A 26,842-nucleotide genomic window follows, 5' to 3' on the forward strand; every position below is an offset into this window, starting at 1 on the left:
AATGGGCAATGGTCGCACTGTCCCCAAACATTGTTCACACTCACTGGGCAATGACCGCACTGTCCCCACACGTTGTTCACACTTACTGGGCAATAGGGGAGGCCGCACTGTGACCACACCTTGATCCCCACTCACGGGGCAATGGTCGCACTGTCCCTACACATTGTTCACACTCACTGGGCAATGACCACACTGTCCTCAACATTGTTCACACTCAGTGGGCAATCGGAGGCCGCACTGTCCCCAAACATTGTTCCCCAATCACTGGGCAGTGGTCTCACTGTCCCCACACATTGTGCACACTCACTGGGCAATGACCGCACTGTCCTCAACGTTGTTCACACTCAGTGGGCAATGGGAGCCTGCACTGTCCCCACACGCTGTTCACACTCACTGGGCAATGGTCGCACTGTCCCCAAACATTGTTCCCACTCACTGGGCAATGGGAACCCGCACTGCCCTCACACATTGTTCACACTCACTGGAAAGTGATCGCACTTTCCCCACTCATTGTTCACACTCACTGGGCAATGGTCGCACTGTCCCCACACATTGTTCACACTCACTGGGCAATGCTCGCACTCTACCCACATATTGTTCACAATCACTGGGCAATGGGAGCCCGCACTGTCCGCACACGCTGTTCACACTCAGTTGGCAATGACCGCACTGTCCCCACACATTGTTCACACTCAGTTGGATATGGTCGCAATGTCCCCACACATTGTTCACACTCACTGGGCAATGACTGCAATGTCCCCACACATTGTACATATTCAATGAGCAATGGGAGTCCGCACTGTTCCCACACAGTATTCACACTCACTGGGCAATGGTCGCACTGTCCCCACACGTTGTTCACACTCATTGGGCAACGACCGCACTATCCCCACACATTTTTCACACGCTCTGGGCAATGGGATGCCTCACTGTCCCCACACGTTGTTCACACTCACTGGGCAATGGCTGCACTGTCCCCACACATTGTTCACACTCACTGGGCAATGGTCGCATTGTCGCCACACATTGTTCCCACTCACTGGCCAATGACCGCACTATCCCAACGCATTGTTTCCCACTCACTTTGCAATGGTCGCACTGTCCCCACACATTGTTCATACTCACTGGGCAATGACCGCACTGTCCTCAACATTGTTCACACTCAGTGGGCAATGGGAGACCGCACTGTCCCCACACATTGTTCACAATCACCGGGCAATGTTCGCACTGTCCCCACACATTGTTCACACTCACTGGGCAATGACCACACTGTCCCCACACATTGTTGACACTCACTGGGCAATGGTCGCACTGTCCATACATTGTTCCCACTCACTGGGAAACGGGAGACCGCACTGTAACCACACATTGTTCACACTCACTTGCCAATGGCCGCACTCTCCCCACACACTGTTCACACACATTGGGCAATGGGTGACCGCACTGTCCACACATATTGTTCAGACTCACTGCGCAATGACTGCACTGTCTCCACACATTGGTCCCAATCAATGGGCAATGACCGCACTGTCCCCACACATTGTTCACACTCACTGGGCACGAGTCGCACTGTCCCCATACAATGTTCACGCACACTGGGCAATAACCGCTCGATGCCCACACATTGTTCACACTCACTGGGCAATGGGAGCCCGCACTTGCCCCGCTCATTGTTCACACTCGCTGGGCAATGGGACCCCGCACTGCCCCACACATCGTTCACACTCACTGGACAATGGGAGCCCGCACTGTCGTCACACAATGTACACACTCACTGGGCAATGGGAGCCCGCACTGTTCCCGCACATTGTTCACACTCTCTGGGCAATGGTCGCACTTTGCCCACACATTATTCACACTCACTGGGCAATGACCGCCCTGTCCCCACACATTGTTCACACGCTCTGGGCAATGGGAGGCTTCACTGTCACCACACGTTGTTCACACTCACTGGGCAATGGCTGCACTGTCCCCACACATTGTTCACACTCACTGGGCAATGGGAGACCGCAGTGTAACCACACATTGTTCACACTCACTTGGCAAAGACCGCACTGTCCCCACACATTGTTCAGACTCACTGGGCAATGGTATCACTTTCACCACACATTGTTCACACACACTGGGCAATGACCGCTCTGTCCCCACACACTATTCACACTCACTGGACAATGGGAGCCCCCGCTTTCCACATACAGTGTTTCACACTCACCGGGCAATGTGAGCCCGCACTTTCCCCGCACAGTATTCCCACCCACTGGGCAATGGTCGCACTGTTCACACTCACTGGGCAATGGTCGCACTGTCCCCACACGTTGTTCACACTCACTGGGCAATGACCGCACTATCCCCACACATTTTTCACACTCTCTGGGCAATGGGATGCCTCACTGTCCCCACACGTTGTTCACACTCACTGGGCAATGACCGCACTGTCCCCACACATTGTTCAGACTCACTGGGCAATGGTCGCACAGTCTCCACACATCGTTCCCACTCACTGGTCAATGGTTGCACTGTCCCCATACATTGTTCCCACTCACTGAGAAACGGGAGACCGCACTGTAACCACACAATGTTCATACTCACTGGGCAATGACCGCACAGTCCTCAACATTGTTTTCACTCAGTGGGCAATGGTCGCACTGTCCCCATACATTGTTTCCACTCACTGGGAAACGGGAGACCGCACTGTAACCACACATTGTTCACAGTCACTTGGCAATGACCGCACTGTCCCCACACATTGTTCACACTCACTGGGCAACGACCGCACTGTCCCCACACATTGTTCACACGCTCTGGGCAATGGGAGGTCTCACTGTCCTCACACGTTGTTCACACTCACTGGGCAATGGCTGCACTGTCCCCACACATTGTTCACACTCACTGGGCAATGGGAGGCCTCACTCTCCCCGCACGTTGTTCACACTCACTGGGCAATGGCTGCACTGTCCCCACACATTGTTCACACTCACTGGGCAATGGGAGACCGCACTGTAACCACACATTGTTCCCACTCACTTGGCAATGACCGCACTGTCCCCACACATTGTTCACACTCACTGGGCAATGGTCGCACAGTCTCCACACATCGTTGCCACTCACTGGTCAATGGTTGCACTGTCCCCACACATTGTTCACACTCACTGGGAAACGGGAGACCACACTGTCCCCACACATTGTTCCCACTCACTTGCTAATGGCCGCACTCTCCCCACACACTGTTCACACTCATTGGGCAATGGGAGACCGCACTCTCCACACATATTGTTCAGACTCACTGGGCAATGACCGCACTGTCTCCACACATTGGTCCCAATCAATGGGCAATGCCCGCACTGTCCCCACACCTTGTTCACACTCACTGGGCAATAGTCGCACTGTCCCCACACAATGTTCATGCACACTGGGCAATGACCGCTCGGTGCCCACACATTGTTCACACTCACTGGGCAACGGGAGCCCGCACTTGCCCCGCACATTGTTCACACTCGCTGGGCAATGGGATCCCGCATTGCCCCACACATCGTTCACACTCACTGGGCAATGGTCGCACTGTCACAACACATTGTTCACACTCACTGGGCAATGACCGCACTGTCCCCACACATTGTGCACCCTCACTGGGCAATGGGAGCCCGTACTGTTCCCACACATTGTTCACACTCACTGGGCAATGGTCGCACTCTGCCCACACATCATTCACACTCACTGGGCAATGGCCGCCCTGTCCCCACACATTGTTCACACTCACTGGGCAATGGGAGACCACACTGTCTCCGCACAGCGTTCACCATCACTGGGCAATGGTCGCACTCTCCCCAGACATTGTTCACACTCACTGGGCAATGGTCGCACTGACCCCACACGTTGTTCACACTCACTGGGTAACGACCGCACTGTCCCCACACATTGTTCACACGCTCTGGGCAATGGTAGGCCTCACTGTCCCCGCACGTTGTGCACACTTACTGGGCAATGTCTGCACTGTCCCCACACATTGTTCACACTTACTGGGCAATGTCTGCACTGTCCCCACACATTGTTCACACTCACTTGGCAATGACCGCACTGTCCCCACACATTGGTCAGACTCACTGGGCAATGGTCGCACAGTTTCCACACATTGTTCCCACTCACTGGTCAATGGTTGCACTGTCCCCACACATTGTTCACACTCACTGGACAAAAGTCGCACTGTCCCCACACGTTGTTCACACTCACTGGGCAATGGTGGCACTGTCCCCACACATTATTCATACTCACTGGACAATGACCGCACTGTTTCTACACTATGTTCCCAATCAATGGGCAATGGTCGCACTGTCCCCACACATTGTTCACACTCACTGGGCAATGACCGCACTGTCCCCACACGTTGTTCACACTTACTGGGCAATGCGGGAGGCCGCACTGTGACCACACCTTGATCCCCACTCACGGGGCAATGGTCGCAATGTCCCCACACATTGTTCACACTCACTGGGCAATGACCACACTGTCCTCAACATTGTTCACACTCAGTGGGCAATCGGAGGCCGCACTGTCCCCAAACATTGTTCCCCACTCACTGGGCAATGGTCTCACTGTCCCCACACATTGTTCACACTCACTGGGCAATGACCGCACTGTCCTCAACGTTGTTCACACTCAGTGGGCAATGGGAGGCCGCACTGTCCCGACACATTGCTCACACTCACTGGAAAATGGTCGCACTGTCCCCACACATTGTTCACACTCACTGAGCAATGACCACACTGTCCCCACACATTGTTCACACTCACTGGGCAATGACCACACTTCCCCACATATTGCTCACACTCACTGAGCAATGGGAGGCCGCACTGTCCCGACACATTGCTCACACTCACTGGGCAATGGTCGCACTGACCCCACACATTGTTCACACTCACTGAGCAATGACCACACTGTCCCCACACATTGTTCACACTCACTGGGCAATGACCACACTGTCCCCACATATTGTTCACACTCACTGAGCAATGGGAGCCCGCACTGTCCCCACACGCTGTTCACACTCACTGGGCAATGGTCGCACTGTCCCCAAATATTGTTCCCATTCACTGGGCAATGGGAACCCGCACTGCCCTCACACATTGTTCACACTCACTGGGCAGTGATCGCACTTTCCCCACTCATTGTTCACACTCACTGGGCAATGGTCGCACTGTCCCCACACATTGTTCACACTCACTGGACTAAAGTCGCGCTGTCCCCTCACGTTGTTCACACTCAGTGGGCAATGGTGGCACTGTCCCCACACATCATTCACACTCACTGGACAATGACCGCACTGTTTCTACACATTGTTCCCAATCAATGGGCAATGGTCGCACTGTCCCCAAACATTGTTCACACTCACTGGGCAATGACCGCACTGTCCCCACACGTTGTTCACACTTACTGGGCAATGCGGGAGGCCGCACTGTGACCACACCTTGATCCCCACTCACGGGGCAATGGTCGCAATGTCCCCACACATTGTTCACACTCACTGGGCAATGACCACACTGTCCTCAACATTGTTCACACTCAGTGGGCAATCGGAGGCCGCACTGTCCCCAAACATTGTTCCCCACTCACTGGGCAATGGTCTCACTGTCCCCACACATTGTTCACACTCACTGGGCAATGACCGCACTGTCCTCAACGTTGTTCACACTCAGTGGGCAATGGGAGGCCGCACTGTCCCGACACATTGCTCACACTCACTGGAAAATGGTCGCACTGTCCCCACACATTGTTCACACTCACTGAGCAATGACCACACTGTCCCCACACATTGTTCACACTCACTGGGCAATGACCACACTTCCCCACATATTGCTCACACTCACTGAGCAATGGGAGGCCGCACTGTCCCGACACATTGCTCACACTCACTGGGCAATGGTCGCACTGACCCCACACATTGTTCACACTCACTGAGCAATGACCACACTGTCCCCACACATTGTTCACACTCACTGGGCAATGACCACACTGTCCCCACATATTGTTCACACTCACTGAGCAATGGGAGCCCGCACTGTCCCCACACGCTGTTCACACTCACTGGGCAATGGTCGCACTGTCCCCAAATATTGTTCCCATTCACTGGGCAATGGGAACCCGCACTGCCCTCACACATTGTTCACACTCACTGGGCAGTGATCGCACTTTCCCCACTCATTGTTCACACTCACTGGGCAATGGTCGCACTGTCCCCACACATTGTTCACACTCACTGGACTAAAGTCGCGCTGTCCCCTCACGTTGTTCACACTCAGTGGGCAATGGTGGCACTGTCCCCACACATCATTCACACTCACTGGACAATGACCGCACTGTTTCTACACATTGTTCCCAATCAATGGGCAATGGTCGCACTGTCCCCAAACATTGTTCACACTCACTGGGCAATGATCGCACTGTCCCCACACGTTGTTCACACTTACTGGGCAATAGGGGAGGCCGCACTGTGACCACACCTTGATCCCCACTCACGGGGCAATGGTCGCACTGTCCCTACACATTGTTCACACTCACTGGGCAATGACCACACTGTCCTCAACATTGTTCACACTCAGTGGGCAATCGGAGGCCGCACTGTCCCCAAACATTGTTCCCCAATCACTGGGCAGTGGTCTCACTGTCCCCACACATTGTGCACACTCACTGGGCAATGACCGCACTGTCCTCAACGTTGTTCACACTCAGTGGGCAATGGGAGCCTGCACTGTCCCCACACGCTGTTCACACTCACTGGGCAATGGTCGCACTGCCCTCACACATTGTTCACACTCACTGGAAAGTGATCGCACTTTCCCCACTCATTGTTCACAGTCACTGGGCAATGGTCGCACTGTCCCCACACATTGTTCACACTCACTGGGCAATGCTCGCACTGTACCCACATATTGTTCACAATCACTGGGCAATGGGAGCCCGCACTGTCCGCACACGCTGTTCACACTCAGTTGGCAATGACCGCACTGTCCCCACACATTGTTCACACTCAGTTGGATATGGTCGCAATGTCCCCACACATTGTTCACACTCACTGGGCAATGACTGCATTGTCCCCACACATTGTACATATTCAATGAGCAATGGGAGTCCGCACTGTTCCCACACAGTATTCACACTCACTGGGCAATGGTCGCACTGTCCCCACACGTTGTTCACACTCATTGGGCAACGACCGCACTATCCCCACACATTTTTCACACGCTCTGGGCAATGGGATGCCTCACTGTCCCCACACGTTGTTCACACTCACTGGGCAATGGCTGCACTGTCCCCACACATTGTTCACACTCACTGGGCAATGGTCGCATTGTCGCCACACATTGTTCCCACTCACTGGCCAATGACCGCACGATCCCAACGCATTGTTTCCCACTCACTTTGCAATGGTCGCACTGTCCCCACACATTGTTCATACTCACTGGGCAATGACCGCACTGTCCTCAACATTGTTCACACTCAGTGGGCAATGGGAGACCGCACTGTCCCCACACATTGTTCACAATCACCGGGCAATGTTCGCACTGTCCCCACACATTGTTCACACTCACTGGGCAATGACCACACTGTCCCCACACATTGTTGACACTCACTGGGCAATGGTCGCACTGTCCATACATTGTTCCCACTCACTGGGAAACGGGAGACCGCACTGTAACCACACATTGTTCATACTCACTTGCCAATGGCCGCACTCTCCCCACACACTGTTCACACACATTGGGCAATGGGTGACCGCACTGTCCACACATATTGTTCAGACTCACTGCGCAATGACTGCACTGTCTCCACACATTGGTCCCAATCAATGGGCAATGACCGCACTGTCCCCACACATTGTTCACACTCACTGGGCACGAGTCGCACTGTCCCCATACAATGTTCACGCACACTGGGCAATAACCGCTCGATGCCCACACATTGTTCACACTCACTGGACAATGGGAGCCCGCACTTGCCCCGCTCATTGTTCACACTCGCTGGGCAATGGGACCCCGCACTGCCCCACACATCGTTCACACTCACTGGACAATGGGAGCACGCACTGTCGTCACACAATGTACACACTCACTGGGCAATGGGAGCCCGCACTGTTCCCGCACATTGTTCACACTCTCTGGGCAATGGTCGCACTTTGCCCACACATTATTCACACTCACTGGGCAATGACCGCCCTGTCCCCACACATTGTTCACACGCTCTGGGCAATGGGAGGCTTCACTGTCACCACACGTTGTTCACACTCACTGGGCAATGGCTGCACTGTCCCCACACATTGTTCACACTCACTGGGCAATGGGAGACCGCAGTGTAACCACACATTGTTCACACTCACTTGGCAAAGACCGCACTGTCCCCACACATTGTTCAGACTCACTGGGCAATGGTATCACTTTCACCACACATTGTTCACACACACTGGGCAATGACCGCTCTGTCCCCACACACTATTCACACTCACTGGACAATGGGAGCCCCCGCTTTCCACATACAGTGTTTCACACTCACCGGGCAATGTGAGCCCGCACTTTCCCCGCACAGCATTCCCACCCACTGGGCAATGGTCGCACTGTTCACACTCACTGGGCAATGGTCGCACTGTCCCCACACGTTGTTCACACTCACTGGGCAATGACCGCACTATCCCCACACATTTTACACACGCTCTGGGCAATGGGATGCCTCACTGTCCCCACACGTTGTTCACACTCACTGGGCAATGACCGCACTGTCCCCACACATTGTTCAGACTCACTGGGCAATGGTCGCACAGTCTCCACACATCGTTCCCACTCACTGGTCAATGGTTGCACTGTCCCCATACATTGTTCCCACTCACTGAGAAACGGGAGACCGCACTGTAACCACACAATGTTCATACTCACTGGGCAATGACCGCACAGTCCTCAACATTGTTTTGACTCAGTGGGCAATGGTCGCACTGTCCCCATACATTGTTTCCACTCACTGGGAAACGGGAGACCGCACTGTAACCACACATTGTTCACAGTCACTTGGCAATGACCGCACTGTCCCCACACATTGTTCACACTCACTGGGCAACGACCGCACTGTCCCCACACATTGTTCACACGCTCTGGGCAATGGGAGGTCTCACTGTCCTCACACGTTGTTCACACTCACTGGGCAATGGCTGCACTGTCCCCACACATTGTTCACACTCACTGGGCAATGGGAGGCCTCACTCTCCCCGCACGTTGTTCACACTCACTGGGCAATGGCTGCACTGTCCCCACACATTGTTCACACTCACTGGGCAATGGGAGACCGCACTGTAACCACACATTGTTCCCACTCACTTGGCAATGACCGCACTGTCCCCACACATTGTTCACACTCACTGGGCAATGGTCGCACAGTCTCCACACATCGTTGCCACTCACTGGTCAATGGTTGCACTGTCCCCACACATTGTTCACACTCACTGGGAAACGGGAGACCACACTGTCCCCACACATTGTTCCCACTCACTTGCTAATGGCCGCACTCTCCCCACACACTGTTCACACTCATTGGGCAATGGGAGACCGCACTCTCCACACATATTGTTCAAACTCACTGGGCAATGACCGCACTGTCTCCACACATTGGTCCCAATCAATGGGCAATGCCCGCACTGTCCCCACACCTTGTTCACACTCACTGGGCAATAGTCGCACTGTCCCCACACAATGTTCATGCACACTGGGCAATGACCGCTCGGTGCCCACACATTGTTCACACTCACTGGGCAACGGGAGCCCGCACTTGCCCCGCACATTGTTCACACTCGCTGGGCAATGGGATCCCGCATTGCCCCACACATCGTTCACACTCACTGGGCAATGGTCGCACTGTCACAACACATTGTTCACACTCAATGGGCAATGACCGCGCTGTCCCCTCACACTGTTCACACTCACTGGACAATGGGAGCCTGCACTGTCGTCACACAATGTTCACACTCACTGGGCAATGGCCGCACTGTCCCCACACATTGTGCACCCTCACTGGGCAATGGGAGCCCGTACTGTTCCCACACATTGTTCACACTCACTGGGCAATGGTCGCACTCTGCCCACACATCATTCACACTCACTGGGCAATGGCCGCCCTGTCCCCACACATTGTTCACACTCACTGGGCAATGGGAGACCACACTGTCTCCGCACAGCGTTCACCATCACTGGGCAATGGTCGCACTCTCCCCAGACATTGTTCACACTCACTGGGCAATGGTCGCACTGACCCCACACGTTGTTCACACTCACTGGGTAACGACCGCACTGTCCCCACACATTGTTCACACGCTCTGGGCAATGGTAGGCCTCACTGTCCCCGCACGTTGTTCACACTTACTGGGCAATGTCTGCACTGTCCCCACACATTGTTCACACTTACTGGGCAATGTCTGCACTGTCCCCACACATTGTTCACACTCACTTGGCAATGACCGCACTGTCCCCACACATTGGTCAGACTCACTGGGCAATGGTCGCACAGTTTCCACACATTGTTCCCACTCACTGGTCAATGGTTGCACTGTCCCCACACATTGTTCACACTCACTGGACAAAAGTCGCACTGTCCCCACACGTTGTTCACACTCACTGGGCAATGGTGGCACTGTCCCCACACATTATTCACACTCACTGGACAATGACCGCACTGTTTCTACACTATGTTCCCAATCAATGGGCAATGGTCGCACTGTCCCCACACATTGTTCACACTCACTGGGCAATGACCGCACTGTCCCCACACGTTGTTCACACTTACTGGGCAATGCGGGAGGCCGCACTGTGACCACGCCTTGATCCCCACTCACGGGGCAATGGTCGCAATGTCCCCACACATTGTTCACACTCACTGGGCAATGACCACACTGTCCTCAACATTGTTCACACTCAGTGGGCAATCGGAGGCCGCACTGTCCCCACACATTGTTCCCCACTCACTGGGCAATGGTCTCACTGTCCCCACACATTGTTCACACTCACTGGGCAATGACCGCACTGTCCTCAACGTTGTTCACACTCAGTGGGCAATGGGAGGCCGCACTGTCCCGACACATTGCTCACACTCACTGGGCAATGGTCGCACTGTCCCCACACATTGTTCACACTCACTGAGCAATGACCACACTGTCCCCACACATTGTTCACACTCACTGGGCAATGACCACACTGTCCCCACATATTGTTCACACTCACTGAGCAATGGGAGCCCGCACTGTCCCCACACGCTGTTCACACTCACTGGGCAATGGTCGCACTGTCCCCAAATATTGTTCCCACTCACTGGGCAATGGGAACCCGCACTGCCCTCACACATTGTTCACACTCACTGGGCAGTGATCGCACTTTCCCCACTCATTGTTCACACTCACTGGGCAATGGTCGCACTGTCCCCACACATTGTTCACACTCACTGGACTAAAGTCGCGCTGTCCCCACACGTTGTTCACACTCACTGGGCAATGGTGGCACTGTCCCCACACATTATTCACACTCACTGGACAATGACCGCACTGTTTCTACACATTGTTCCCAATCAATGGGCAATGGTCGCACTGTCCCCAAACATTGTTCACACTCACTGGGCAATGACCGCACTGTCCCCACACGTTGTTCACACTTACTGGGCAATAGGGGAGGCCGCACTGTGACCACACCTTGATCCCCACTCACGGGGCAATGGTCGCACTGTCCCTACACATTGTTCACACTCACTGGGCAATGACCACACTGTCCTCAACATTGTTCACACTCAGTGGGCAATCGGAGGCCGCACTGTCCCCAAACATTGTTCCCCAATCACTGGGCAGTGGTCTCACTGTCCCCACACATTGTGCACACTCACTGGGCAATGACCGCACTGTCCTCAACGTTGTTCACACTCAGTGGGCAATGGGAGCCTGCACTGTCCCCACACGCTGTTCACACTCACTGGGCAATGGTCGCACTGTCCCCAAACATTGTTCCCACTCACTGGGCAATGGGAACCCGCACTGCCCTCACACATTGTTCACACTCACTGGAAAGTGATCGCACTTTCCCCACTCATTGTTCACACTCACTGGGCAATGGTCGCACTGTCCCCACACATTGTTCACACTCACTGGGCAATGCTCGCACTGTACCCACATATTGTTCACAATCACTGGGCAATGGGAGCCCGCACTGTCCGCACACGCTGTTCACACTCAGTTGGCAATGACCGCACTGTCCCCACACATTGTTCACACTCAGTTGGATATGGTCGCAATGTCCCCACACATTGTTCACACTCACTGGGCAATGACTGCATTGTCCCCACACATTGTACATATTCAATGAGCAATGGGAGTCCGCACTGTTCCCACACAGTATTCACACTCACTGGGCAATGGTCGCACTGTCCCCACACGTTGTTCACACTCATTGGGCAACGACCGCACTATCCCCACACATTTTTCACACGCTCTGGGCAATGGGATGCCTCACTGTCCCCACACGTTGTTCACACTCACTGGGCAATGGCTGCACTGTCCCCACACATTGTTCACACTCACTGGGCAATGGTCGCATTGTCGCCACACATTGTTCCCACTCACTGGCCAATGACCGCACTCTCCCAACGCATTGTTTCCCACTCACTTTGCAATGGTCGCACTGTCCCCACACATTGTTCATACTCACTGGGCAATGACCGCACTGTCCTCAACATTGTTCACACTCAGTGGGCAATGGGAGACCGCACTGTCCCCACACATTGTTCACAATCACCGGACAATGTTCGCACTGTCCCCACACATTGTTCACACTCACTGGGCAATGACCACACTGTCCCCACACATTGTTGACACTCACTGGGCAATGGTCGCACTGTCCATACATTGTTCCCACTCACTGGGAAACGGGAGACCGCACTGTAACCACACATTGTTCACACTCACTTGCCAATGGCCGCACTCTCCCCACACACTGTTCACACACATTGGGCAATGGGTGACCGCACTGTCCACACATATTGTTCAGACTCACTGCGCAATGACTGCACTGTCTCCACACATTGGTCCCAATCAATGGGCAATGACCGCACTGTCCCCACACATTGTTCACACTCACTGGGCACGAGTCGCACTGTCCCCATACAATGTTCACGCACACTGGGCAATAACCGCTCGATGCCCACACATTGTTCACACTCACTGGGCAATGGGAGCCCGCACTTGCCCCGCTCATTGTTCACACTCGCTGGGCAATGGGACCCCGCACTGCCCCACACATCGTTCACACTCACTGGACAATGGGAGCCCGCACTGTCGTCACACAATGTACACACTCACTGGGCAATGGGAGCCCGCACTGTTCCCGCACATTGTTCACACTCTCTGGGCAATGGTCGCACTTTGCCCACACATTATTCACACTCACTGGGCAATGGCTGCACTGTCCCCACACATTGTTCACACTCACTGGGCAATGGGAGACCGCAGTGTAACCACACATTGTTCACACTCACTTGGCAAAGACCGCACTGTCCCCACACATTGTTCAGACTCACTGGGCAATGGTATCACTTTCACCACACATTGTTCACACACACTGGGCAATGACCGCTCTGTCCCCACACACTATTCACACTCACTGGACAATGGGAGCCCCCGCTTTCCACATACAGTGTTTCACACTCACCGGGCAATGTGAGCCCGCACTTTCCCCGCACAGCATTCCCACCCACTGGGCAATGGTCGCACTGTTCACACTCACTGGGCAATGGTCGCACTGTCCCCACACGTTGTTCACACTCACTGGGCAATGACCGCACTATCCCCACACATTTTTCACACGCTCTGGGCAATGGGATGCCTCACTGTCCCCACACGTTGTTCACACTCACTGGGCAATGACCGCACTGTCCCCACACATTGTTCAGACTCACTGGGCAATGGTCGCACAGTCTCCACACATCGTTCCCACTCACTGGTCAATGGTTGCACTGTCCCCATACATTGTTCCCACTCACTGAGAAACGGGAGACCGCACTGTAACCACACAATGTTCATACTCACTGGGCAATGACCGCACAGTCCTCAACATTGTTTTCACTCAGTGGGCAATGGTCGCACTGTCCCCATACATTGTTTCCACTCACTGGGAAACGGGAGACCGCACTGTAACCACACATTGTTCACAGTCACTTGGCAATGACCGCACTGTCCCCACACATTGTTCACACTCACTGGGAAACGACCGCACTGTCCCCACACATTGTTCACACGCTCTGGGCAATGGGAGGTCTCACTGTCCTCACACGTTGTTCACACTCACTGGGCAATGGCTGCACTGTCCCCACACATTGTTCACACTCACTGGGCAACGGGAGGCCTCACTCTCCCCGCACGTTGTTCACACTCACTGGGCAATGGCTGCACTGTCCCCACACATTGTTCACACTCACTGGGCAATGGGAGACCGCACTGTAACCACACATTGTTCCCACTCACTTGGCAATGACCGCACTGTCCCCACACATTGTTCACACTCACTGGGCAATGGTCGTACAGTCTCCACACATCGTTGCCACTCACTGGTCAATGGTTGCACTGTCCCCACACATTGTTCACACTCACTGGGAAACGGGAGACCACACTGTCCCCACACATTGTTCCCACTCACTTGCTAATGGCCGCACTCTCCCCACACACTGTTCACACTCATTGGGCAATGGGAGACCGCACTCTCCACACATATTGTTCAGACTCACTGGGCAATGACCGCACTGTCTCCACACATTGGTCCCAATCAATGGGCAATGCCCGCACTGTCCCCACACCTTGTTCACACTCACTGGGCAATAGTCGCACTGTCCCCACACAATGTTCATGCACACTGGGCAATGACCGCTCGGTGCCCACACATTGTTCACACTCACTGGGCAACGGGAGCCCGCACTTGCCCCGCACATTGTTCACACTCGCTGGGCAATGGGATCCCGCATTGCCCCACACATCGTTCACACTCACTGGGCAATGGTCGCACTGTCACAACACATTGTTCACACTCAATGGGCAATGACCGCGCTGTCCCCTCACACTGTTCACACTCACTGGACAATGGGAGCCTGCACTGTCGTCACACAATGTTCACACTCACTGGGCAATGACCGCACTGTCCCCACACATTGTGCACCCTCACTGGGCAATGGGAGCCCGTACTGTTCCCACACATTGTTCACACTCACTGGGCAATGGTCGCACTCTGCCCACACATCATTCACACTCACTGGGCAATGGCCGCCCTGTCCCCACACATTGTTCACACTCACTGGGCAATGGGAGACCACACTGTCTCCGCACAGCGTTCACCATCACTGGGCAATGGCCGCACTCTCCCCAGACATTGTTCACACTCACTGGGCAATGGTCGCACTGACCCCACACGTTGTTCACACTCACTGGGTAACGACCGCACTGTCCCCACACATTGTTCACACGCTCTGGGCAATGGTAGGCCTCACTGTCCCCGCACGTTGTTCACACTTACTGGGCAATGTCTGCACTGTCCCCACACATTGTTCACACTTACTGGGCAATGTCTGCACTGTCCCCACACATTGTTCACACTCAGTTGGCAATGACCGCACTGTCCCCACACATTGGTCAGACTCACTGGGCAATGGTCGCACAGTTTCCACACATTGTTCCCACTCACTGGTCAATGGTTGCACTGTCCCCACACATTGTTCACACTCACTGGACAAAAGTCGCACTGTCCCCACACGTTGTTCACACTCACTGGGCAATGGTGGCACTGTCCCCACACATTATTCACACTCACTGGACAATGACCGCACTGTTTCTACACATTGTTCCCAATCAATGGGCAATGGTCGCACTGTCCCCACACATTGTTCACACTCACTGGGCAATGACCGCACTGTCCCCACACGTTGTTCACACTTACTGGGCAATGCGGGAGGCCGCACTGTGACCACACCTTGATCCCCACTCACGGGGCAATGGTCGCAATGTCCCCACACATTGTTCACACTCACTGGGCAATGACCACACTGTCCTCAACATTGTTCACACTCAGTGGGCAATCGGAGGCCGCACTGTCCCCAAACATTGTTCCCCACTCACTGGGCAATGGTCTCACTGTCCCCACACATTGTTCACACTCACTGGGCAATGACCGCACTGTCCTCAACGTTGTTCACACTCAGTGGGCAATGGGAGGCCGCACTGTCCCGACACATTGCTCACACTCACTGGGCAATGGTCGCACTGTCCCCACACATTGTTCACACTCACTGAGCAATGACCACACTGTCCCCACACATTGTTCACACTCACTGGGCAATGATCACACTGTCCCCACATATTTTTCACACTCACTGAGCAATGGGAGCCCGCACTGTCCCCACACGCTGTTCACACTCACTGGGCAATGGTCGCACTGTCCCCAAATATTGTTCCCACTCACTGGGCAATGGGAACCCGCACTGCCCTCACACATTGTTCACACTCACTGGGCAGTGATCGCACTTTCCCCACTCATTGTTCACACTCACTGGGCAATGGTCGCACTGTCCCCACACATTGTTCACACTCACTGGACTAAAGTCGCGCTGTCCCCACACGTTGTTCACACTCACTGGGCAATGGTGGCACTGTCCCCACACATTATTCACACTCACTGGACAATGACCGCACTGTTTCTACACATTGTTCCCAATCAATGGGCAATGGTCGCACTGTCCCCAAACATTGTTCACACTCACTGGGCAATGACCGCACTGTCCCCACACGTTGTTCACACTTACTGGGCAATAGGGGAGGCCGCACTGTGACCACACCTTGATCCCCACTCACGGGGCAATGGTCGCACTGTCCCTACACATTGTTCACACTCACTGGGCAATGACCACACTGTCCTCAACATTGTTCACACTCAGTGGGCAATCGGAGGCCGTACTGTCCCCAAACATTGTTCCCCAATCACTGGGCAGTGGTCTCACTGTCCCCACACATTGTGCACACTCACTGGGCAATGACCGCACTGTCCTCAACGTTGTTCACACTCAGTGGGCAATGGGAGCCTGCACTGTCCCCACACGCTGTTCACACTCACTGGGCAATGGTCGCACTGTCCCCAAACATTGTTCCCACTCACTGGGCAATGGGAACCCGCACTGCCCTCACACATTGTTCACACTCACTGGAAAGTGATCGCACTTTCCCCACTCATTGTTCACACTCACTGGGCAATGGTCGCACTGTCCCCACACATTGTTCACACTCACTGGGCAATGCTCGCACTGTACCCACATATTGTTCACAATCACTGGGCAATGGGAGCCCGCACTGTCCGCACACGCTGTTCACACTCAGTTGGCAATGACCGCACTGTCCCCACACATTGTTCACACTCAGTTGGATATGGTCGCAATGTCCCCACACATTGTTCACACTCACTGGGCAATGACTGCATTGTCCCCACACATTGTACATATTCAATGAGCAATGGGAGTCCGCACTGTTCCCACACAGTATTCACACTCACTGGGCAATGGTCGCACTGTCCCCACACGTTGTTCACACTCATTGGGCAACGACCGCACTATCCCCACACATTTTTCACACGCTCTGGGCAATGGGATGCCTCACTGTCCCCACACGTTGTTCACACTCACTGGGCAATGGCTGCACTGTCCCCACACATTGTTCACACTCACTGGGCAATGGTCGCATTGTCGCCACACATTGTTCCCACTCACTGGCCAATGACCGCACTATCCCAACGCATTGTTTCCCACTCACTTTGCAATGGTCGCACTGTCCCCACACATTGTTCATACTCACTGGGCAATGACCGCACTGTCCTCAACATTGTTCACACTCAGTGGGCAATGGGAGACCGCACTGTCCCCACACATTGTTCACAATCACCGGGCAATGTTCGCACTGTCCCCACACATTGTTCACACTCACTGGGCAATGACCACACTGTCCCCACACATTGTTGACACTCACTGGGCAATGGTCGCACTGTCCATACATTGTTCCCACTCACTGGGAAACGGGAGACCGCACTGTAACCACACATTGTTCACACTCACTGGGCAATGACCGCACTGTCCCCACACATTGTTCACACTCACTGGGCAATGCGAGCCCGCACTGTCCCCACACATCGTTCACGCTCACTGGGCAATGGTCGCACTGTCACCACACATTGTTCACACTCACTGGGCAATGGTCGCACTGTCCCCACACGTTGTTCACACTCATTGGGCAACGACCGCACTTTCCCCACACATTGTTCACACGCTCTGGGCAATGGGAGGCCTCACTGTCACCACACGTTGTTCACACTCACTGGACAATGACCGCTCTGTCCACACACACTGTTCACACTCACTGGACAATGGGAGCCGCCACTTTCCACATACAGTGTTTCACACTCACCGGGCAATGGGAGCCCGCACTTTCCCCGCACAGCATTCCCACTCACTGGGCAATGGTCGCACTGTCCCCACACGTTGTTCACACTCACTGGGCAGCGACCGCACTGTCCCCACACATTGTTCACACTCTCTGGGCAATGGGAGGCCTCACTGTCACCACACGTTGTTCACACTCACTGGGCAATGGTGGCACTGTCCCCACACATTGTTCACACTCACTGTGCAATGACCGCACTGTCCCCACACGTTGTTCACACTTACTGGGCAATGGGGGGCCGCACTGCAACCGCACATTGTTCCCCACTCACTGGGCAATGGTCGCAATGTCCCCACACATTGTTCCCACTCACTGACCAATGACCGCAATGTCCCAACACATTGTTCCCCACTCACTGGGCAATGGTCGCACTGTCCCCACACATTGTTCACACTCACTGGGCAATGACCACACTGTCCTCAACATTGATCACACTCAGTGGGCAATGGGAGGCCGTACAGTCCCCACACATTGTTCACAATCACTGGGCAATGGGAGCCCGCACTGTCCCCACACATTGTTCACATTCACTGGGCAATGGGAGCCCGCACTGTCCCCACACGCTGTTCACACTCACTGGGCAATGGTCGCACTGTCCCCAAACATTGTTCCCACTCACTGGGCAATGGGAACCCGCACTGCCCTCACACATTGTTCACACTCACTGGGCAGTGACCGCACTTTCCCCACACATTGTTCACACTCAGTTGGATATGGTCGCATTGTCCCCACACATTGTTCACATTCACTGTGCAATGACTGCATTGTCCCCACACATTGTACACATGCAATGGGCAATGGGAGTCCGCACTGTTCCCACACAGTATTCACACTCAATGGGCAATGACCGCTCTGTCCCCACACATTGTTCACACTCACTGGGCAGTGGGAGCCCGCACTGTTCCAACACATTGTTCACACTCACTGGGCAATGACCGCTCTGTCCCCATACACTGTTCACACTCACTGGACAATGGGAGCCTGCACTGCCCCCACACACTGTTCACACTCACTGGGCAATGGGAGCTCGCACTCTGCCCACATATTATTCACACTCACTGGGCAATGACCGCCCTCTCCCCACACATTGTTCAAACTCACTGGGCAGTGGCAGCCCACACTTTCCCCATACAGTGTTTCACACTCAGCGGGCAATGGGAGCCCGCAATTTCCCCGCACAGCATTCACACTCACGGGGCAATGGTCGCACTGTTCACACTCACTGGGCAACGACCGCACTGTCCCCACACATTGTTCACACGCTCTGGGCAATGGGATGCCTCACTGTCCCCACACGTTGTTCACACTCACTGGGCAATGGCTGCACTGTCCCCACACATTGTTCACACTCACTGGGCAATGGTCGCATTGTCGCCACACATTGTTCCCACTCACTGGCCAATGACCGCACTATCCCAACGCATTGTTTCCCACTCACTTTGCAATGGTCGCACTGTCCCCACACATTGTTCATACTCACTGGGCAATGACCGCACTGTCCTCAACATTGTTCACACTCAGTGGGCAATGGGAGACCGCACTGTCCCCACACATTGTTCACAATCACCGGGCAATGTTCGCACTGTCCCCACACATTGTTCACACTCACTGGGCAATGACCACACTGTCCCCACACATTGTTGACACTCACTGGGCAATGGTCGCACTGTCCATACATTGTTCCCACTCACTGGGAAACGGGAGACCGCACTGTAACCACACATTGTTCACACTCACTGGGCAATGACCGCACTGTCCCCACACATTGTTCACACTCACTGGGCAATGCGAGCCCGCACTGTCCCCACACATCGTTCACGCTCACTGGGCAATGGTCGCACTGTCACCACACATTGTTCACACTCACTGGGCAATGGTCGCACTGTCCCCACACGTTGTTCACACTCATTGGGCAACGACCGCACTTTCCCCACACATTGTTCACACGCTCTGGGCAATGGGAGGCCTCACTGTCACCACACGTTGTTCACACTCACTGGACAATGACCGCTCTGTCCACACACACTGTTCACACTCACTGGACAATGGGAGCCGCCACTTTCCACATACAGTGTTTCACACTCACCGGGCAATGGGAGCCCGCACTTTCCCCGCACAGCATTCCCACTCACTGGGCAATGGTCGCACTGTCCCCACACGTTGTTCACACTCACTGGGCAGCGACCGCACTGTCCCCACACATTGTTCACACTCTCTGGGCAATGGGAGGCCTCACTGTCACCACACGTTGTTCACACTCACTGGGCAATGGTGGCACTGTCCCCACACATTGTTCACACTCACTGTGCAATGACCGCACTGTCCCCACACGTTGTTCACACTTACTGGGCAATGGGGGGCCGCACTGCAACCGCACATTGTTCCCCACTCACTGGGCAATGGTCGCAATGTCCCCACACATTGTTCCCACTCACTGACCAATGACCGCAATGTCCCAACACATTGTTCCCCACTCACTGGGCAATGGTCGCACTGTCCCCACACATTGTTCACACTCACTGGGCAATGACCACACTGTCCTCAACATTGATCACACTCAGTGGGCAATGGGAGGCCGTACAGTCCCCACACATTGTTCACAATCACTGGGCAATGGGAGCCCGCACTGTCCCCACACATTGTTCACATTCACTGGGCAATGGGAGCCCGCACTGTCCCCACACGCTGTTCACACTCACTGGGCAATGGTCGCACTGTCCCCAAACATTGTTCCCACTCACTGGGCAATGGGAACCCGCACTGCCCTCACACATTGTTCACACTCACTGGGCAGTGACCGCACTTTCCCCACACATTGTTCACACTCAGTTGGATATGGTCGCATTGTCCCCACACATTGTTCACATTCACTGTGCAATGACTGCATTGTCCCCACACATTGTACACATGCAATGGGCAATGGGAGTCCGCACTGTTCCCACACAGTATTCACACTCAATGGGCAATGACCGCTCTGTCCCCACACATTGTTCACACTCACTGGGCAGTGGGAGCCCGCACTGTTCCAACACATTGTTCACACTCACTGGGCAATGACCGCTCTGTCCCCATACACTGTTCACACTCACTGGACAATGGGAGCCTGCACTGCCCCCACACACTGTTCACACTCACTGGGCAATGGGAGCTCGCACTCTGCCCACATATTATTCACACTCACTGGGCAATGACCGCCCTCTCCCCACACATTGTTCAAACTCACTGGGCAGTGGCAGCCCACACTTTCCCCATACAGTGTTTCACACTCAGCGGGCAATGGGAGCCCGCAATTTCCCCGCACAGCATTCACACTCACGGGGCAATGGTCGCACTGTTCACACTCACTGGGCAACGACCGCACTGTCCCCACACATTGTTCACACGCTCTGGGCAATGGGATGCCTCACTGTCCCCACACGTTGTTGACACTCACTGGGCAATAGCTGCACTGTCCCCATACATTGTTCACACTCACTGGGCAATGGTCGCACTGTCCCCACACATTGTTCACACTCACTGGGCAATGACCGCACTGTCCCCACACGTTGTTCACACTTACTGGGCAATGGGGGGGCCGCACTGTGACCACACATTGTTCCCCACTCACGGGGCAATGGTGGCACTGTCCCCACACATTGTTCACACTCACTGGGCAATGGTCGCACTGTCCCCACACATTGTTCACACTCACTGGGCAATGACCGCACTGTCCTCAACGTTGTTCACAGTCAGTGGGCACTGGGAGGCCGCACTGTCCCTGCACATTGCTCACACTCACTGGGCAATGGTCGCACTGTCCCCACACATTGTTCACACTCACTGAGCAATGACCACACTGTCCCCACACATTGTTCACACTCACTGGGCAATGACCGCACTGTCCCCACACATTGTTCACACTCACTGGGAAACGGGAGCCCGCACTGTCCCCACACATTGTTCACACTCTCTGGGCAATGGTCGCACTTTGCCCACACATTATTCACACTCACTGGGCAATGGCTGCACTGTCCCCACACATTGTTCACACTCACTGGGCAATGGGAGACCGCAGTGTAACCACACATTGTTCACACTCACTTGGCAAAGACCGCACTGTCCCCACACATTGTTCAGACTCACTGGGCAATGGTATCACTTTCACCACACATTGTTCACACACACTGGGCAATGACCGCTCTGTCCCCACACACTATTCACACTCACTGGACAATGGGAGCCCCCGCTTTCCACATACAGTGTTTCACACTCACCGGGCAATGTGAGCCCGCACTTTCCCCGCACAGCATTCCCACCCACTGGGCAATGGTCGCACTGTTCACACTCACTGGGCAATGGTCGCACTGTCCCCACACGTTGTTCACACTCACTGGGGAATGACCGCACTATCCCCACACATTTTTCACACGCTCTGGGCAATGGGATGCCTCACTGTCCCCACACGTTGTTCACACTCACTGGGCAATGACCGCACTGTCCCCACACATTGTTCAGACTCACTGGGCAATGGTCGCACAGTCTCCACACATCGTTCCCACTCACTGGTCAATGGTTGCACTGTCCCCATACATTGTTCCCACTCACTGAGAAACGGGAGACCGCACTGTAACCACACAATGTTCATACTCACTGGGCAATGACCGCACAGTCCTCAACATTGTTTTCACTCAGTGGGCAATGGTCGCACTGTCCCCATACATTGTTTCCACTCACTGGGAAACGGGAGACCGCACTGTAACCACACATTGTTCACAGTCACTTGGCAATGACCGCACTGTCCCCACACATTGTTCACACTCACTGGGAAACGACCGCACTGTCCCCACACATTGTTCACACGCTCTGGGCAATGGGAGGTCTCACTGTCCTCACACGTTGTTCACACTCACTGGGCAATGGCTGCACTGTCCCCACACATTGTTCACACTCACTGGGCAACGGGAGGCCTCACTCTCCCCGCACGTTGTTCACACTCACTGGGCAATGGCTGCACTGTCCCCACACATTGTTCACACTCACTGGGCAATGGGAGACCGCACTGTAACCACACATTGTTCCCACTCACTTGGCAATGACCGCACTGTCCCCACACATTGTTCACACTCACTGGGCAATGGTCGTACAGTCTCCACACATCGTTGCCACTCACTGGTCAATGGTTGCACTGTCCCCACACATTGTTCACACTCACTGGGAAACGGGAGACCACACTGTCCCCACACATTGTTCCCACTCACTTGCTAATGGCCGCACTCTCCCCACACACTGTTCACACTCATTGGGCAATGGGAGACCGCACTCTCCACACATATTGTTCAGACTCACTGGGCAATGACCGCACTGTCTCCACACATTGGTCCCAATCAATGGGCAATGCCCGCACTGTCCCCACACCTTGTTCACACTCACTGGGCAATAGTCGCACTGTCCCCACACAATGTTCATGCACACTGGGCAATGACCGCTCGGTGCCCACACATTGTTCACACTCACTGGGCAACGGGAGCCCGCACTTGCCCCGCACATTGTTCACACTCGCTGGGCAATGGGATCCCGCATTGCCCCACACATCGTTCACACTCACTGGGCAATGGTCGCACTGTCACAACACATTGTTCACACTCAATGGGCAATGACCGCGCTGTCCCCTCACACTGTTCACACTCACTGGACAATGGGAGCCTGCACTGTCGTCACACAATGTTCACACTCACTGGGCAATGACCGCACTGTCCCCACACATTGTGCACCCTCACTGGGCAATGGGAGCCCGTACTGTTCCCACACATTGTTCACACTCACTGGGCAATGGTCGCACTCTGCCCACACATCATTCACACTCACTGGGCAATGGCCGCCCTGTCCCCACACATTGTTCACACTCACTGGGCAATGGGAGACCACACTGTCTCCGCACAGCGTTCACCATCACTGGGCAATGGCCGCACTCTCCCCAGACATTGTTCACACTCACTGGGCAATGGTCGCACTGACCCCACACGTTGTTCACACTCACTGGGTAACGACCGCACTGTCCCCACACATTGTTCACACGCTCTGGGCAATGGTAGGCCTCACTGTCCCCGCACGTTGTTCACACTTACTGGGCAATGTCTGCACTGTCCCCACACATTGTTCACACTTACTGGGCAATGTCTGCACTGTCCCCACACATTGTTCACACTCAGTTGGCAATGACCGCACTGTCCCCACACATTGGTCAGACTCACTGGGCAATGGTCGCACAGTTTCCACACATTGTTCCCACTCACTGGTCAATGGTTGCACTGTCCCCACACATTGTTCACACTCACTGGACAAAAGTCGCACTGTCCCCACACGTTGTTCACACTCACTGGGCAATGGTGGCACTGTCCCCACACATTATTCACACTCACTGGACAATGACCGCACTGTTTCTACACATTGTTCCCAATCAATGGGCAATGGTCGCACTGTCCCCACACATTGTTCACACTCACTGGGCAATGACCGCACTGTCCCCACACGTTGTTCACACTTACTGGGCAATGCGGGAGGCCGCACTGTGACCACACCTTGATCCCCACTCACGGGGCAATGGTCGCAATGTCCCCACACATTGTTCACACTCACTGGGCAATGACCACACTGTCCTCAACATTGTTCACACTCAGTGGGCAATCGGAGGCCGCACTGTCCCCAAACATTGTTCCCCACTCACTGGGCAATGGTCTCACTGTCCCCACACATTGTTCACACTCACTGGGCAATGACCGCACTGTCCTCAACGTTGTTCACACTCAGTGGGCAATGGGAGGCCGCACTGTCCCGACACATTGCTCACACTCACTGGGCAATGGTCGCACTGTCCCCACACATTGTTCACACTCACTGAGCAATGACCACACTGTCCCCACACATTGTTCACACTCACTGGGCAATGATCACACTGTCCCCACATATTTTTCACACTCACTGAGCAATGGGAGCCCGCACTGTCCCCACACGCTGTTCACACTCACTGGGCAATGGTCGCACTGTCCCCAAATATTGTTCCCACTCACTGGGCAATGGGAACCCGCACTGCCCTCACACATTGTTCACACTCACTGGGCAGTGATCGCACTTTCCCCACTCATTGTTCACACTCACTGGGCAATGGTCGCACTGTCCCCACACATTGTTCACACTCACTGGACTAAAGTCGCGCTGTCCCCACACGTTGTTCACACTCACTGGGCAATGGTGGCACTGTCCCCACACATTATTCACACTCACTGGACAATGACCGCACTGTTTCTACACATTGTTCCCAATCAATGGGCAATGGTCGCACTGTCCCCAAACATTGTTCACACTCACTGGGCAATGACCGCACTGTCCCCACACGTTGTTCACACTTACTGGGCAATAGGGGAGGCCGCACTGTGACCACACCTTGATCCCCACTCACGGGGCAATGGTCGCACTGTCCCTACACATTGTTCACACTCACTGGGCAATGACCACACTGTCCTCAACATTGTTCACACTCAGTGGGCAATCGGAGGCCGTACTGTCCCCAAACATTGTTCCCCAATCACTGGGCAGTGGTCTCACTGTCCCCACACATTGTGCACACTCACTGGGCAATGACCGCACTGTCCTCAACGTTGTTCACACTCAGTGGGCAATGGGAGCCTGCACTGTCCCCACACGCTGTTCACACTCACTGGGCAATGGTCGCACTGTCCCCAAACATTGTTCCCACTCACTGGGCAATGGGAACCCGCACTGCCCTCACACATTGTTCACACTCACTGGAAAGTGATCGCACTTTCCCCACTCATTGTTCACACTCACTGGGCAATGGTCGCACTGTCCCCACACATTGTTCACACTCACTGGGCAATGCTCGCACTGTACCCACATATTGTTCACAATCACTGGGCAATGGGAGCCCGCACTGTCCGCACACGCTGTTCACACTCAGTTGGCAATGACCGCACTGTCCCCACACATTGTTCACACTCAGTTGGATATGGTCGCAATGTCCCCACACATTGTTCACACTCACTGGGCAATGACTGCATTGTCCCCACACATTGTACATATTCAATGAGCAATGGGAGTCCGCACTGTTCCCACACAGTATTCACACTCACTGGGCAATGGTCGCACTGTCCCCACACGTTGTTCACACTCATTGGGCAACGACCGCACTATCCCCACACATTTTTCACACGCTCTGGGCAATGGGATGCCTCACTGTCCCCACACGTTGTTCACACTCACTGGGCAATGGCTGCACTGTCCCCACACATTGTTCACACTCACTGGGCAATGGTCGCATTG

The sequence above is a fragment of the Pristiophorus japonicus genome, chromosome X (genome assembly GCF_044704955.1).
Source record: "Pristiophorus japonicus isolate sPriJap1 chromosome X, sPriJap1.hap1, whole genome shotgun sequence".
Lineage (NCBI taxonomy): Eukaryota > Metazoa > Chordata > Chondrichthyes > Pristiophoridae > Pristiophorus > Pristiophorus japonicus.